This window comes from Oryctolagus cuniculus, chromosome 13, assembly GCF_964237555.1.
Source record: "Oryctolagus cuniculus chromosome 13, mOryCun1.1, whole genome shotgun sequence".
Taxonomy (NCBI): domain Eukaryota; kingdom Metazoa; phylum Chordata; class Mammalia; order Lagomorpha; family Leporidae; genus Oryctolagus; species Oryctolagus cuniculus.
In genome coordinates this window covers 96,626,061-96,641,413 of record NC_091444.1, presented here as the reverse complement: position 1 = coordinate 96,641,413, position 15,353 = coordinate 96,626,061, and the positions used below count along the sequence as shown (strand labels likewise).

At 37.7% G+C, this 15,353-nt stretch overlaps 1 protein-coding gene and 1 pseudogene across 14 annotated transcripts in view; both read left to right on the top strand.

Moving 5' to 3' along the window:
- The window catches only part of LOC127483472 (ankyrin repeat domain-containing protein 26), a 225,911-nt gene that overhangs the window by 32,323 nt on the left and 178,235 nt on the right, over positions 1–15,353 (top strand). Inside the window, exons 3-4 of one of the 14 annotated variants that reach the window (XM_070055972.1) lie at positions 3,108–3,228; positions 5,192–5,349. The exons of 12 other annotated variants lie outside the window; for them this stretch is intronic. The gene's annotated coding sequence lies outside the window, so the exon portion shown is untranslated. The remainder of the gene's footprint in view (positions 1–3,107; positions 3,229–5,191; positions 5,350–15,353) is intronic. One more of the 14 variants, XM_070055974.1, reaches the window with a different exon arrangement.
- On the top strand, positions 6,533–9,901 carry LOC127490047 (protein disulfide-isomerase TMX3 pseudogene; annotated as a pseudogene).

The following is a 15,353-nucleotide window of genomic DNA, read 5'->3' as shown; positions in this document are numbered from 1 at the left end:
GAAGCAGCAGCCGGCACACAGATGATGGGCTGCACCCTGGGAGAGTGGCTGGGCACTCCTGTATTCCTGCTGCGACAAAATGTTGTCCGGTGGTATATTTTATGTATTTTAATTATTTATTTTTTGTTGTTTCCAATAAAAACTCTTACTTTGGTTTTAATAAATTAAAAGGAATAATTACCGTGCATTCTAGAATATTTTTAAACTGATGGGATAGGCAGATGTATTTGAAATATTTTTGTCTTAAATTTACAGTGTGGAGGATTTTCCCTGTTGTCACAGAGTTTGAGTTTCTTTAAATTTTTTTTTATGTGACTGATGTGGAGAGAAAATTTAAGATTATCAAGGGTTTTTTTTGTTATTGCTGTTGTCATTTCCTATTTATTTCTGTTGACATGAATTGTTACTAAGCAGACATATATTAATATTAACCAGTGAAAAATGATTGTTTTTTGCCTGTACTCATTATGAAATCAGGACCGGACTTCAGTTAGGCATTACAAATGAAGAGATTGGAGAGGAAAACTTGTCATAATTGTTAGAATATGCTAAATGAAGGGAAAGGAAGATATGCAAAAAAATCCAAGGGAGTTTTCCTTTAGTTTTGAAAGATCACCTAATACTAGCTTTAGGCTTTTTAACAGCCTTTGGGTGTCATTCATCAGTACTAAAAGCTTTCTTGGGGGCACACATTTGGTGTGGGAGTTAAGTCAGTCCTTGGGATGTCTGTGTCTTGTGTTACAGTGCCAGGATTTGAATTCTGGATCCATCTCCAGTTCCAGCTTTTCTGGCAGTGTGTGTTCTGGGAGACATCAGGTGATGGCAAAAGTATCTGGGTCCCTGTCACCTACATGAGAGACTGAGTTCCTTGCTCCTAGCTTCATCCTGACCAAGTCCTAGCTGTTTGCAGGCATTTGAGGTGTGAGGGAGTAGATAGAGGGCTCTCTTTGCCTTTCAAATCAATAAAGTTAACATTTTTTCAAAAATGCGATTTTTATATTGAAAATGTATTTCAGAAGCAGATACTGATACATGCCTGCACACACACACACACACACACAAAATGCAAGAAACAGATATAAAGAGGACTCCCACCTGTTGGTTCACTTCCTAATTCCCACACCTACTGGTCCTGAGACTGGCTGAGTTGAGGAGTTGGGAACTCATTCCATGTTTCCAACAGGGGTGATGGGTGCCCAAATACTTGAGCCATAACCATTTCTTTCCATGTCCACAAAACAGGAAGCTGGAGTCAGGAGCCAGAAACAGGTACTCAGTTTCTTGGGCTATCACAACTGCCTTATAGGTCCACATTAATAGGAAGCTAGAGTCAGGAGCTGGATGTGGATACTTAACCCAAGTACTTGTAGTGTGGAATGAGGTGACTTTAATTGGCATGTTAACCTGTGTTTCAAAGATTTTTTCTTGTGACATCATATGTAGGGTTTTTTTTTTTTTTTTTTTTTTTTTAAATCAGGCCTTAAGGCATTTGGATATAGCTGAAGAGCCCATGAGAGTATTTTAGGCATGGAAAGCCAAGACACTCGGGGGGGGGGGGGAAGAAGACCTAAATGAAAGATCTCTGTGAGTGAGATCCCAGTGGAAAGAACAGGTCTTCAAAGAAGGAGGTACCTTTCTCTGAAGGGAGGAGAGAACCTCCACTTTGACTATGACCTTGTCTAAACAAGGTAAGAGTCGGAGAACTCAAAAGGCTTCCATAGCCTTGGCAACTCATGACTGGAGCCTAGGGAGATTACTGACGCCATAAACAAGAGTGTCACATTGTTAAGTCAACAACAGGAGTCACTGTGTACTTACTTCTCATGTGGGATCTCTCCTTAATGTGTTGTGCAATGTGAAGTAATACTATAACTAGTACTGAAACAGTATTTTTCACTTTGTGTTTCTGTGTGGGTGCAAACTGATGAAATCTTTACTTAATATATACTAAATCAATCTTCTGTATATAAAGATAATTGAAAATGAATCTTGATGTGAATGGAATGGGAGAGGGAGCGGGAGATGGGAGGGGTGCAAGTGGGAGGGAAGTTATGGGAGGGAAGCCATTGTAATCCATAAACTGTACTTTGGAAATTTATATTTACTAAATAAAAAAATAAAAAATTAAAATCTTTTAAAATGAAAAAAAAGATTTTTATTTATTTATTTGACAGGTTAGAGTTACAGACAGTGAGAGAGACAGAGAGAAAAGGCTTCCTTCCATTGGTTCACTCCCCAAATGGCTTCCATTGCTGGAGCTATGCCGATCCGAAGCCAGGAGCCAGGTGCTTCTTCCTGGTCTCCCATGCAGGTGCAGGGGTTCAAGCACTTGGGCCATCCACTGCCATCCACTGCCCTCCCGGGCCACAGCAGAGAGCTGGACTGGAAGAGGGGCAGCCGGGATTAGAACCCGGTGCCCATATGGGATGCTGGTGCCGCAGGCGGAGGATTAACCTAGTGCACCGCTGTCCTGGCCCATTATATGTAGTTTTTTTTTTTCTCATGTACCATACTGTTCATGGTTAATGTTTCTGTATCTGTTATTTACTTAATGTACCTCATTTTCTTATTCTGTATTGAGTCTTTGCATTTCTTTTTTAGCAAATAGGTGAGCAGTGATGTAGGGAACATCATTTTTCTTTGTATTTTCTTTTAATTTTAATTAGTGTGTCCCAGACTCAGTGTGCTTTGTAGACACAGTTGTAAGAACTTAATGATAGTCCCTTCTGCCCTCCACCTTATTCTCTTGCACTGTTTCCTTCTCCCTTTTCTTTGTCCTTGGTTTAGTTTTTGAGAGAGCCAATTTTCAAATTAAATTACAATAAAAAGGCTTAATACTTTAACAAATAAGTTTAACAAGTAAAAAGCAAAATGATACCAGTTTAGTGAGAATATTAACAATGACTGTAAACAATAATTGAGTAGAAAAATGATCATTTCGCCCTTATGCAGTAAATTTTAAAGTAATTACAGATCATTAAAACTGGTACTGTAAGATTGTTAACTATTGGTTTCACAAAGTTATAAAAGTTTTACAAATCTGTAGTTGCAGTAATGCTGATGCACACACACCTTTCTTTTTTTTTTTTTCCCTAAATTCATATAAGGGGGAACATGTGGTATTTGTCTTTCTGGGTCCAGATTATTTCACTCAACATGATGACATGATGTGCTCCAGCTGTGTCCATTTTTCTGCAAATAGTAGAATTTCATTCATTTTATGGCTGGGTAAGATTCCATTGTGTATGTATACCACATTTTTTTTACCCATTCATCTAATGATGGACACCTTGGTGGGTTCCAAATTTTGGCTGTTGTGAACAGTGCTGCTAAAAACATGATGCAGGTATCTCTTGGATAGCTTGTGTTCAAGTATTTTGGTATATACACAGTACTGTGATGTGGAAAATCTATTTCTGGTTTTAAAACACATCTTGGCTGGTGCCGTGGCTCAATAGGCTAATCCTCCACCTAGCGGCGCTGGCACACCGGGTACTAGTCCCGGTCAGGGTGCCGGATTCTGTACCAGTTGCCCCTCTTCCAGGCCAGCTGTCTGCTGTGGCCCGGGAGTGCAGTGGAGGATGGCCCAGGTGCTTGGGCCCTGCACCCCATGGGAGACCAGGAGAAGCACCTGGCTCCTGCCTTCAGATCAGCGCGGTGCACCGGCCGCAGCGCGCCGGCCATGGCGGCCATTGGAGGGTGAACCAACGGTAAAAGAAGACCTTTCTCTTGTCTCACTGTCCACTCTGCCTGTCAAAACACACACACACACACACACACACACACATCTCATCTCCACATTGTTTTCCACAATGGCTAAACTAATTAAGATTTCTCCCAGCAGTGTTTAAGTGTTCTTTTTTCACCATATCCTTGTCAGCATTTGTTACTCTGTGTTTTGGATTTTATCTATTCTGTTATGGGTGAGGAGATATCTCATTGTGGTTTTGATTTCATTTCCTTGAAGTCTAGAGCTGAGCATTTTATTTCATATATTTGTTGGACATTTGCATTTTCAGTCTCCTTTTCAAGAACTGCCTGTAAACCCTTTTTCCTTTCTGAATTGAATTGATGTTGTTTTTGACCTTTTAAGTTGCCGATATATTCAGGATGTTAATCCTTTGTCAGATAGATGCTTTGCAGATATTTTTTTTTTGTGTGGTCTTTTGGATGTCTGTCCACTGCTGTCATTTCCTTTGCTTCTGAGTTTGATACAGTTGCACTTGCTTAATTTTGCTTTTGTTGCCTGAGCTGTGGGGATCCTGTCCATGAAGGTGTTCCCTATAATGATGTCGTTGAGTGTTTCCCTTACATTTTCTTTTAGAAACTTCAAAATATCAAGGCTTAAATTAGGTCTTTGATCTATGTTTGGTTGATTCTTGTATGTGGTGAGAGATATGGATCTAATTTCATTCTTCTGTGTACATGCATCCAGTTTTGACAGCACCATTTTTGAGGATATTATCATTAACTCCACTGTGTGGTCAGAGCACTTTTGTCGTAAGTCAGTTGGCTATACGTATATGTATGTATTTGATCCCCATTATTGATGCATATGAGACTAATGTGTAGATAATGACTTATCTGTCATCTAGCTACAAAGTGTTATGGTTGTTGAATGTGAAATGTGAGAAACTTCTCATTTTCCAGAATCACATATTCATGAGTTTCCCTCTGTTTCTTGAGATACAGAAACTTGTCTTGATCTATTTCAGGGAGCACTTTCACTTTTTTTAATTGTGAAAGCACTGAGGGGAAAGAATAGCTTAGTGCAGAGGGGAAACAGCTTTCCTTTCTGTTATGAAACCCCCACAGGGTAAGGTCCTCTGAATGTGGCTGTATGATGTAAAATCCAAGTGGTAAAGACAGTAGATGGCACATTGCCTGTCTTTGTATTCTTATTTCTACCAAACAGGTTACTGAATATGTTGGGTAGTAAAGAGTGGATAGGAATAAATGCAGCAAATTAACAGGTGCCCACTTTAATATTTTACACAATTTTAAAATCATAAATGAAGGAGAATATATACTTAAATTGCATATAATGTTAAAGCTAAAGTAGAAAAATATTTATTGACAGATTCATCACAATTAAACAAAATATCAAATAATAAAATGAAAGAAAACCATTCTTTTTGTGGCATGAAATAGTAACAACAATCTTTAATATCAAACTCATTAAAATGTGAAGACGAGAGGCTCAGCAGCATTGAAGTGGAAGTATCAGAAATGCTGTGTGAGTGTGCCGCTCCTGCTGGTGACAGTGATGATGGTGGATTCATCCCACAGAGAAAGCATAGACATCCTGAAAAGCAGCAGTTGCCTATTAAGGAGGATGGAGAATATTGAGTAAGTCAATAGCAACATTTAACAGTAACTGTGATATTGGTCCGCAAAAGTATTTCTAGTGTAGCAGAATATTCATGATCAACAAATGTTGTACTTCTGCTAAAAATCTTATGTGGTGTTTTGTAATGAGAAAAATACAAGTTAACAAAAAATTGACATCCAATTTTTCAAAACCTATTGACAAGTATTTAGTTTAGAAACTAATAACCAGTTGGAAAATGATTGTGTTTTTGGGCTTTGTTCCCATTGCCTGAGTGCTCCAATATCAGATCCACAGTTGCTGAGGCATGATTGCCCAGCATATTCCTGTATTTCTGGAAACATTTCTGTGTATTGAGAAAGCCTATCAGAATCAAGCCATTATCCTTCACTATCTATATTAGTGATGTAGATGGCTCATTGGTTTTCTTGTTCCATTTTTTTCTTAAAGCCTCTTTTCATCAATTCTTAACACAGCAGATTCCTTAAAATATAATTAAGATTATGTGATTCCTCTGCTCAAAACCTTGTACCTGCCTCTCATCTCATCATTCAGTATGCAGTGTCAAAGTTCTTCCTCATGCCTACAAGGCAATACATGATCTGACTTTCTCTCTCTGACTGAAACGTTTGGTTTCTATCTCCTTCACTCTGCTCCATCTGCACTGAATGCACCATTTCTTAAACACTCTAGACATCCTGTACTTGAAGCTTTTCCTTCAGATATCCTCTTGATTGTTTCTTGCCATTTCTGTAGATTTATTTACATAGTATTTCCATATCTAAGTGTAAGAATCCTTGATACATTATTTTAAAAAGACTGATGAATAATTGTCTTTTTTTTTCTTTATTTGAAAGAGTTAGACAGTGAGAGAGACAGAGAGAAAGGTCTTCCTTCCGTTGGTTTACCCCCCAAAATGGCCAACACGGCCGGTGCCATGCTGATCTGAAGCCAGGAGCCAGGTGCCTCTTCCTGGTCTCCCATACGGGTGCAGGGGCCCAAGCACTTGGGCCATCCTTCCTGCCTTCGTGGGCCACAGCAGGGAGCTAGACTGGAAGAGGAGCAACCGGGACTAGAACCCTGCACCCATATAGGATGCAGGTGCCACAGGTGGAGGATTAACTTAGTGTGCCACGGTGCTGGCCTCTGTCTTTTTCTTTTTCTTTTTTTTTAAAGAAGATTTATGGGGGCTGGTGCCGTGGTGCACTAGGTTAATCCTCTGCCTGCAGCGCCGGCATCCCATATGGGCACCGGGTTCTAGTCCTGGTTGTTCCTCTTCCAGTCCAGCTCTCTGCTGTGGCCTGGGAGGGCAGTGGAGGATGGCCCAAGTGATTGGGCCCCTGCACCTGCATAGGAGACCAGGAAGAGGCACATGGTTTCAGATCGGAGTAGCTCCGGCCATTTGGGGGGTTAACCATTGGATGGAAGACCTTTCTCTCTCTCTCTTTATAACTCTTGTCAAATAAAAAAAAAATAAATAATGTATCTGAGAGACAGAGTTACCAACAGAGAGAGGGAGAGTCAGAGAGTTCGGTCCTCCATCTGCTGGTTCACTCCCCAAATGGCTGCAAATGGCAGGAGCTGGTCTGATTGAAGCTAGGAGCCAGGAGCTTCTTTTGGGTCTCCCGTGTGGGTACAGCAGTCCAAGTACTTTGTCCATCTTCCACTGCTTTCCCAGACAAATTAGCAGGGAGCTAGATGGGAAGTGGAACAGCAGAGAATCAAACCAGTCCCCTAATGGGATGCTGGCACAACAGGTAGAGGCTTAACCTACTACACCACAGTGCTGGCCCCAATGAATAATTGTCTTTTGGACATCAATTGATGTATAGTTTTATGGTTGGAATTGGCTCATTCAGAACTGGCTTAGCACCATGGTGTTTTTACATTTTTTTTAAGATTTATTTTATTCATTTCAAAGGCAGAGTCAGAGACAGAAAGAGGTCTTCCATCTACTGGTTTACTCCTCAAATGGCTGCAACAGCCAGAGCTGAGCCGATCTGAAGCCAGGAGCCAGGAGCCTTTTCGGGTCTCCCATACTGGAGCAGGGGTCCGAGGACTTGGGCCATCTTCCACTGCTTTTCCAGGCACATTAGCAGGGAGCTGGATTGGAAGTGGAGCAGCTGGGATTAGAATTGGCACCTCTAGGCAGTTCTGCGTGGTGAGCATGGCCGCTCGGAGAAGCCGGGCCGCCATCAGGCTGTGCGCCACAGTTGTTTTACTTAATGTGGCTTTCTGTAAAGGATTTGTGGAAGATTTAGATGAATCGTTTAAAGACAATCAAAAAGAGGACATTTGGCTTATAGATTTTTATGCACCGTGGTGTCGCCATTGCAAAAAACTGGAACTGATTTGGAATGAAGTTGGCCTTGAGATGAAAAGCATTGGTTCTCCAGTTAAAGTTGGGAAGATGGATGCTACTTCCTATTCTAATTAAAGGGGGATTTGGCATATAATTACAGAGGACCACGAACTAAAGATGATATTATTGAATTTGCTCACAGAGTATCTGGGGCTTTAATTTGGCCACTTCCAAGTCAGCAAATGTTTGAACATGTACAGAAGAGACATCGTGTATTTTTCGTTTACATAGGTGGAGAATCACCTTTGAAAGAGAAATACATCGATGCTGCTTCAGAATTGATTGTATATACATACTTTTTTTCTGCCCCTGAAGAAGTAGTTCCTGAGTGTGTGACACTGAAAGAGATGCCTGCTGTGCTTGTTTTCAAAGATGAAACCTACTTTGTTTATGATTAGTATGAAGATGGTGATCTGTCATCATGGATCAACCGGGAGAGATTTCAGAATTACCTTACTGTGGATGGCTTCATTTTGTATGAACTTGGAGATACAGGAAAGCTCATGGCTATTGCAGTTATTGATGAGAAAAATACATCACATGAGCATACCAGATTAAAGTCAATTATTCAGGAAGTTGCTAGAGATTACAGAGACCACTTCCATAGGGATTTTCAGTTTGGCCACATGGATGGAAATGACTATATAAATACCCTGCTGATGGAGTGATGAATTGGCAGTGCCAACTGTGGTTGTACTGAATACTTCAAACCAGCAATACTTTTTGCTAGACAGACAGATTAAGGATACCAAAGACATGGTCCAATTCATTAATAACATTCTGGATGGCACAGTAGAGGCCCAAGGAGGTGATAGCATTTTCCAGAGATTGAAGAGAATAGTATTTGATGCCAAATCTACCTTAGTGTCTATATTCAAGAGCTCCCCGCTCATGGGCTGCTTCCTCTTTGGCCTGCCACTGGGTGTCATCAGTATCATGTGCTATGGGATCTACACAGCGGACACTGATGGGGGTTACGTGGAGGAACGGTATGAAATATCAAAAAGTGAAGATGAAAGCCAAGAACAGATAGAAGAAAACAAAGAACAGCAGGAGCCAAGCAGTGGAGGCTCTTTAGTGTCTACTGAACAAGAGCCCAAGGATGTGTTAGAAAAGAAGAAAGATTGAGACTTTCCTAGTGTACAATATTTGATGGTGTTTCAGATCATTAAAGAGTCTATTTATTGAATTTAGACATTTAATCAATCATCTTTACAGAAGAAAACATGTTCTTTGTATTTTGCTAATATCAGCTGCATGGGTTAAGTAGTCCATTCATAAATGGGGAGATGTTTGGAGCAAAGAAATGAATGGTTTGTGTAAAAGAAACAGAATCACATCACTCCGTCAGATTTATGTTATAGCTGTTACTACAAAGCATCAGTTGTGTTTGCATGTTTCTCTATCTGAATATTCTGTGACTAAAGTTCTTGGACAGAGGATGCAATTGGCCAGTCAGGTAGAAGATACATGTTTGATAATACCTCTGCCTCCTACAATCCTTTCCCTTTCTATATTTTGGATAAGATTTGTATGTACAAAATAGTCTTTAAAAATCTAGGCACTTTAAGGAAAACTAATAACTTTTTCTGAATTTCAAATTAAGATTATGAGGATAAAAATAATGTGGTTTTATATAATATAGTAATTTTACTTTGTTGTTATTTTTAAAGGAGAGGAAATGTTACTTTTTAACTTTGTAGTCACTTACAAAATTTTCATATGGGCATATATAGTGGGCAAAAATAATGTGATCACCTTTGCAAAATAAGCAGGATTCTCTGGGAGCATTGGTTTCAGCCATGCCCTGAAAAACTCTGAACAGGTATCTCATCCGTCATCACAGGAAGGGAAGGGTGTCTGTTAATCTTACCCTGCCTTTTAGCCATGACAGACTAGTGTTTCAATTTGAGTCACTTTTATTTTATATATTAAGATTTCTTCTAATACTTTCTTTGATAAAAATCTGATGCTATTCAAAAAGTAATATATATCATATTTTTATGTTTATGGTATATAAACTTTATTGTAACTTATAGTCCAAAATATGTATGTGTGTATACGTGAAATTTCTTGATACCCATTTATCATGTAATGCCATGTTCTTGATGAGGAGCGTGTCAGATACCTCCATTTTCACTTCTGTCACTCTCTTCAGTCAGTGACCTCATCTTCTGTCATTAATGAGATAATAATGACAGTTCTGTCCCAAACAATGACTAACAATTGATATTGTTTAAATCACACTTTGATATGCTTATTACAGAGTGTTTTGTTATTTTTGAAGCCTTTGTTCTAAGTTTAGAATTTTTATTAGAGAACTATTATTTGGTTATTCATTGAATAATTATTCATTATAAAGGATTCTGCTAAACATTTAAAGATACGTAATTTATGATCCTGACACTGAAGTTGTTTGTGGCTTTGGTTACCATGGGCTACCTTTGCTTGTTTCTGATGCCATCTGATGAGAACTAAACTGAAACTTCTGTATATTAAGGACACAGAAGTACTAGTTATTGTTGTGTCCATGTGTTCTTTCATTGTTTAATAACTAAATAGCCTTTCTTAATGTTTGGTACCCCATTATCATTTTATTTTCATTAGTGAAGCAAGTTTGCAGTCACAAGGAATTTTAGGAACTATTAGAATGAAATGCTCTTAAATGGGAACTAGAGATACTAATTTAGCAAGTAGATTCCTTTTCAAAGGGTAATAAAAGGTTCTTTGGGAAGATAAATGTTAATGCTTCAAATTGTCAAGCTTGTTTTGCAGTAGTGAAAAACTTAGTACAGAAGTCTCATTGGAGACTCAAGCTGTAAGCAGGTGAACACTTAACAATGACTTGAGCACATAGTGCATTGATTTTTTGAATTGATTTTAATATTAAAATGTTATTTCTCTGCATAGATTTTTGTAGTCATCACCTGTAATTGCTGGAAAAAAATTAAAATGAATTAAGCGCAGTGTATATCAGCAAACGAACAACCAGTAGTCTTTGTATTCTGTGGTGCTATTCTTCGTAAGTGACTGCCTTAGTTCTGTTACACATTTCACAACTCTGCTGTTGCCTCATTGTTGAGGGGATTTTAACATGTGTGGTGGGGAGAAATGTGTATGTTGTTTGTAAGTGACTAGTGTTATTTCTGCTTGTATTAAAATTTTGATTTTGCTTGTTTCTGTTTGGGAATATTTTTGCTTACATTGTCAGAGTGCTCAGAAAACAGATTCAGAAATTTCTCTGTTATGCTTTTCTCTTCAATCAGCTTTGATACTAGACATTTACCATGGATGCTACTTCCTTTGCAGGAAAAAGTACTTCAAAATGAAGGCAAATCTTTTAATAATAATCTAGTAGAAGAGTATCAATAGTATTATAATTCAGTGGTAAATCTTATCAAAACTGCATATATGAGTAATACCATCACTTTGGAATCTGGAATTTTTGCCATTTTGGTTGCAATGAAGTTCCATTTCTAACTTTAAAATACAGAATTCTGGGCCCTTGCTGTTGGTGAATCTGGTGCTCATATAATATTTAAGGGTATTTCAAAGAGAAAGTGCATTTTTTCCCAAGTACTCTGTACCCATTACACCTTGCAGTCTTTTTGTTTCATTGTATAAATAAATATTCTGTAGCTATTGTTATCCAAAACATGTTTGAGGTATATTATACCTGGAATTTTCGTTTTTCTCCTCACACGTAGTATTTCATAGTATCTGGTATAGAAATAACAAAGATGCCAAATGTGTAGAGTTTGAAGGAAAGAGGAGGATAACATCTAGCTGTGCTGCTTTTGTTTACTAGACTTAGTTGTTAATAATATTTCTTGTATTTTGTTTGGGGGCTCTTTTTTGGTTTTGGTTTTGGAAAAGGTAAATTTTCATCATTGAATCATATGACATGGAGGTAAGACTGAGGGGGAGGGGAACTGCTCAGCTATTCTTACACTGAAATTGTTATATAAGCCAACGTGAGATGTTAAGACTGTCACGTAATTGGTGGGATTAAGTTTACTGTTTTATTTTTATAAATATATTTTTTTTTCTGAATGTGTCTGAGTCCAAGAGTGGGCAAAAAATTAATTTTCTACTTCAGGTTAATCTATAAAGATTTTGAAAGTTTGTATTACTAACTTGTTGAATTCATGACACCACTTGTAAATCTTTGTTTTTCTAAAATAAAGTTATTGAAAACATGAAAAAAAAATTGGCACCTCTATGGGATGGGCACTGCACCACAGTGCCAGTCCTAGTTTTACTTTTTAATTGTTGAATTTTTTTATTTAGTGGGACCATTAAGTCTTGGAACATAATATATGTAAAATGTTATCTCTAAAATTAAAAATTAAAGAAATAAGTAGTTTAGATATAGAATCTTTTAAAATTTTTTTTTGACAGGCAGAGTGGACATAGAGAGACAGAGAGAAAGTTCTTCCTTTTGCCATTGGTTCACCCTCCAATGGCTGCTCCGTGCTGATCTGAAGCCAAGAACCAGGTGCTTCTCCTGGTCTCCCATGCGGGTGCAGGGCCCAAGGACTTGGGCCATCCTCCACTGCACTCCTGGGGCATAGCAGAGAGCTGGCCTGGAAGAGCGGCAACTGGGACAGAATCCGGCACCCCGACCGGGGCTAGAACCTGGTGTGCCAGCACCACAAGGCAGAGGATTAGCCTAGTGAGCCATGGCGCAGGCCCGAATCTTTTAAATTTTTTTATTTGAGAGACATAAAGAGAGAGCCTTATACAGCAAATATGCAGGGACATTTTGAATTGTTTGCATACTTTCTAGGAATTTATGGGCACAAAACTTTCTCTTGTGAAATATGAAATCCTTTTAAATCATATGGCAAGTTCTTTAATGTTATTACTTCTAATAATTAACTATATTCTTGCAAATTATAATTTTAATGGTGGTATGGTAGTGTATGCTATGGAAATTTGATTTTTATAAATTTGAATGTTGGATTATTTTAATTTTTTAGTATTATAAAAATGCTGCAACAAACATTGTGTAAATATTTCTTTTTACATTTTTTGACAAGACATTGTATTTGCATTGAAACTGGTACAGCAAGAATTTCTTCTTTTTTTTTAAATTTTAGCTCCCACATAAAAGGGAGAACATGCAGTATTTATCTTTTGGTGTTGGTTTATTTCTCTCAACATGATGTCCTCCAGTTGTAACCATTTTGATGCAAAGATAGAATTTCATTATTTTTCTATCTGAATAATAATCCATTGTGTGTGTGTGTGTGTGTGTGTGTGTATCACATTTTCTTCATCTATTTTTCTGATGACAGATACCTTGGTTGGTTCCCTATCTTACCTTTTGTGAACAGTGCTGCCCTAAATAATGTTGGTACAGGTATTTCTTTGATACATTGTGTTCATGTCTTGGATATATGCCCAATGGTGGGAATGCTGGGTCATATGGTAAATCTATTTCTAGGTTTTTATGATATTGCCAGTTTTACAGTTTTTGCACTACTTTTCATTCCACAGTGTATAAGAGTTCCCCTTTCTCCATATCCTCGCCAGCATTTGTTACTCTTTGTCTTGTAGAAAATAGCTGTTCTATCAGGGGTGAGGTAGTATGTTATTGTGGTTTTGATTTGCATTTCCCTGATGCCTGATAATTTTGAACATTGTTTCTCATAGTTGTTTGCCATTTTTGTTTCTTCTTTTGAGAACTTTCTGGTGAGGTCCTTCTTTTGCCCATTTCTTTACTGGATTGATTGTTTTCCTATCATTGAATTTTTTTTTATATCCTGGATAGGTAGCTTACAAATATTTCCCATTGTTTTGGATGTCTCTTCACTCTGTTTTTTCTTTCAGTTGATCTACAGAAGCTTCTGAGTTTGATATAATCCCATTTTTTTCTAGTTTTGGTTTTATTGCCTGTGATTTGGGGGTCATATGCAAGAAAAATGTTTCTTTACATGTCCAAGTATTTTACATTGAAAAAAAAATGCTTCAATATAAATTATTGGGTTAAATTCTAAGAAGCTTTTAAAACATCTGACTAATTTTCTAAATGGCTCTCAAAATTAATATTAATTTATAATTCCACCAGAATATGTGATATCTATTTTTTCCCAACCTAGAATGGTTTTTGACTCCTATTGGTTTATTCTTAACGCATATAGAGTGAGAATGAGGGGACGTGATTACTGATTAGTTTTCCAAAACCTTTTCATGCATAGAAAAAACAACCTCTATTGTATTTCTAATAATTACATGTATGTTTATAAATCATAACTTATTAGTGATTAGTTAACTGTCTTTCCTAATTGATGGTAATTAGGACTATGCAAAGAAAAGGCAATTTTTAACTTTTAATTTTACTGGATAATTTCAAAATTGCTTTTGTATAATATTTATCAGAGGTACTGATAACAAATTTACCATTTATCAAAGTGTTCTTTCAAGCATATCTGTCTTTTGAAGAAGAGATTGAAGTGAGACATAAGAAACATAATAATTACAAAGAAAAATATTTGATATAAAAATGTATTAGAATATATAAGCTTCTTAATAGGAGCCAAATTACAAAATGAACATTTTCTTTTCTAACAAAATGAATACTAAGATAAGGATTTTTACCTTAAGAATAAGAGAACAGATAAGTCAACAACAGGAGTCACTGTGCACTTACTCCCCATGTGGGAATCCATGTCCTTAATGTGTTGTACAATGTGAATTAATGCTATAACTAATATTCAAACAGTATGTTACACTTTGTGTTTCTGTGTGGGTGCAAACTGTTGAAATCTTCAGTTAATATATACTAAATTGATCTTCTGTATATAAAATTCATTGAAAATGAATCTTGGCCGGCGCTGTGGCTCAATAGGCTAATCCTCTGCCTGCGGCGCCGGCACACCGGGTTCTAGTCCCGGTAGGGGCACCAGATCCTGTCCCGGTTGCCCCTCTTCCAGTCCAGCTCTCTGCTGTGGCCCGAGAGTGCAGTGGAGGATGGCCCAAGTCCTTGGGCCCTGCACCTGCATGGGAGACCAGGAGAAGCATCTGGCTCCTGGCTTTGGATCAGCACAGAGCGGCCTTTGGAGGGTGAACCAACAGTAAAGGAAGACCTTTCTCCCTGTCTCTCTCACTATCCACTCTGCCTGTCAAAAAAAAAAAAAAAAAAAAGAATCTTGATGTCAATGGAATGGGAGAGGGAACTGGAGAGGGGAGGGTTGCGGGTGGGAGGGAAGTTACGGGGAGTGGGGGGAACACTGTAATCCAAAAGCTGTACTTTGGAAATTCATACTTATTAAATAAAAGTTAAAATAAAAAATAAGGGTAAAAAAGAATAAGAGAACAGAATAAATGCTGATGTGTTCTATGAAAAAACTAGGGAACAGTTAGGGAGAATCAAGGAGCAATATTGCAGAGAAGTAGAGATGAACAAACATCTTGAACTGACGGTTAGCACAATAAAAACAGAATTGAGGACTTTGAAAAATGATTTGAATCAGGTAAATTAATTGTTGCTAAAAACTTACATTTCTAAATTTAATCATTACTAAGTAGTATGTTGCCTTCATTTCATCTATATATATATTATATATATAACATATATATGTTAGCAATCTAAAATTTATTTTAAAAATAAATTATGATATGTTTTCTAAAATTATTCATTGTAGAGCTTGGCACCTA